We start from the raw sequence: 2534 nt of genomic DNA on the forward strand, positions 1-2534 counted from the left end.
CTACCGCCTCTACTACATTGTGGCTTACCTCATGAGTTTGCTATAGGCGTGTTCACACTATTAGATTCAGCTTCCTTTATTTTGAGATAATAGGGATAAAAACTTTAAACTGAACATTTGACATTTAACGTGCATTCTCTTACTCTTCACCAACATATTTGTACCCTTTTATATGCTCCTCACTAAGCTGGATATATGTAGATACTGGTTATTTTTTCTTCCAGTTCCTCGTTTATCGTAGTAGTAGATTTCATGATTTTTCTCTTGATGGCTTAGTTTTCTGTAACGTTTCCAGGGCCCTGGTTTTCTTAAAGACTCAGGATACACTCTGTGGTTTATGATATGGTGCACTGTCCACCACTATTCGGGACGTGCTCATTCGTTGGTGGCAACAGCTTCTGATGCACAATTTCTGTGTATTGTTGGTGTATCAGTGTTTCTTGATAACGCGCAAATTTTCAGTTCCGTTAAGAAAACATCACACTCTACTCCACTGTTGATGTTCAACATTTCGCACACTTTTGAATATGCTCTTGGTCCTCTCCGGACGTTCTGATTTCCTGCATTAAAATGTGCATAGATTCAACACTTAAGCGAACCAGATCATAAACATCAAAATCTAAATCAGATAAATAATTCATTTTAAGAAAATTATTTGTTCCTCCAAGTCTGTGTGACTTCCGCAACTATTGTTCAGTTAATGTAAAACCGCTCGAGTTGCTTTTCTTAGAATTTTTCTAAATTCAAAAGACCCGTTTCGGCTTTTATATTGCGCCTCTGTCAAGTGTATCTTAATGTTATGATGCAGAGAAGCGATGTCATCAATAGGTTGCTTCTCTGTACCATAAATTTCAGATGTACTTGGTAATAACCTTATATGAAGGCCGAATCCGGTCATGTAAACTTAATAAAGTTCTGAAAAAAGCAAGTGGAGCGGCTTCTCAGTCATTTTTATGAAAAGTCTATTATGAAACGTAAATCTCTAGCGCTAACAAAATGGTTCAAATGGCTCTGGGCACTATGGGACTCAACTGCTGTGGTCATAAGTCCCCTAGAACTTAGAACTACTTAAACCTAACTAACCTAAGGACATCACACACATCCATGCCCGAGGCAGGATTCGAACCTGCGACCGTAGCGGTCGTGCGGTTCCAGACTGTAGCGCCTTTAACCGCTCGGCCACTCAGGCCGGCTCTAGCGCTAACAGATCAGCACAATAGTCAGCGAAGGAAAACCATGTTTTTAATTAATATTAATTGAGTAGGACAGAAATCGGAACATACAAAACGAATAATTGAAGACGTTGGATGTAAGTGAGATGAAGAGAGGAATTCGTGCTGGGCCACCTTAAGCGAAGCAAAAGATTGAAGACAAAATTTATTATTTTCACCTTCATAGAATGTACTTCATTGGATGATATGTTAATGAATACTAAGAGATGTGAAAGTATAGCTGCTAATAAAATACAGTTTAAGAGGAATCTGTAGAATAAATGATACTCAGCTCTGTCTACGAGTTACTTAGAACGCACACGACATCAATAATATGCAGGTATAAAATATCACGTAATGTGGGATCAAAGTATTGCTCAAGATCTACTCACGTCGAGTGCCTTACTATTATCAGTATAAGTAATTGTTTCATTTTACTTAGCCACAGTAACATGTGCACTTTAATATCCATATAATTACATATCTGTTGCGGTTGTTACATTAATTTTTAAAGGAAAATGAGCTGTAACGATTATTTTGCTTGTTCCACCTCCTCGAAGACCACTTCACTAAAGACCTACTGCATGAACATTAAGGGGAGGTTTACTATCTTTCGGTTCAAAACATCAATTATCTTTAAATTGCATTTTTGGACCCATAAAAGTGTTTAGAATCCTCCCTGAAACGGATTTTCCGAATACGGAACGGAAATGTTTGTTATTCGCGGTTGAGCAAAAAAATGCGCCTACCTGAAATCGGCCTTTTTCACGCACCAGTTCTTTTTTTTCGGATACGAGTTATTGTACCGGTGCTTGGGAGGAAACACACAAAATTCAAATGAAAGTCTTAACGCCTGTGCTTGGAAGTTAGCCCCCAAGCATTTGCATTCTGGTGCGGAGATTGCGACTTTCCTGTCAGAGATCAGATTCAAGGAACGGTACTCAGCAATTATGAAGACCATGATAACGATGGACGTCACTCGGGGACTCTCTTCGACGCAGTTCGTCAAGCATTCGGACGACCACCGGATTCAAGCGGCCAAAAACCGCTTGTCACCGACCGTACGAGCGGCTCTGGAGCAGCGCAGGATGGCCCAGATTGAGCAGAACGGCCTCTGTGAGGACTAATTTATGGACCCGGAACAGCAGATTGAACGTACGTTGCATAACATTCCATTTATATGTAGTCAATATGATTCTTTGTCCGACTAAGCTAACTAAATTGTCTAGGAGTTGCACCACTTTTATTCCGATCGATCAACTACAAATACTTTTACTTGGCCGACGAATACGAAAAACCGATGAAAAAACCCTATTTTTTAAA

At 39.7% G+C, this 2534-nt stretch overlaps 1 non-coding gene across 1 annotated transcript; it reads right to left on the reverse strand.

Annotated features, from left to right (window-relative positions):
- Window positions 1-1105: 1105 nt before the first annotated feature.
- Trnas-gga (transfer RNA serine (anticodon GGA)) lies at window positions 1106-1189 on the reverse strand. Its single transcript is given in 2 exon segments — window positions 1106-1140; window positions 1150-1189. It is a non-coding gene; the product is annotated as a tRNA-Ser (tRNA).
- Between the last annotated feature and the right edge of the window lie 1345 nt (window positions 1190-2534).

Source organism: Schistocerca serialis, chromosome 5 (genome assembly GCF_023864345.2).
Source record: "Schistocerca serialis cubense isolate TAMUIC-IGC-003099 chromosome 5, iqSchSeri2.2, whole genome shotgun sequence".
NCBI classification, from domain to species: Eukaryota; Metazoa; Arthropoda; class Insecta; order Orthoptera; family Acrididae; genus Schistocerca; species Schistocerca serialis.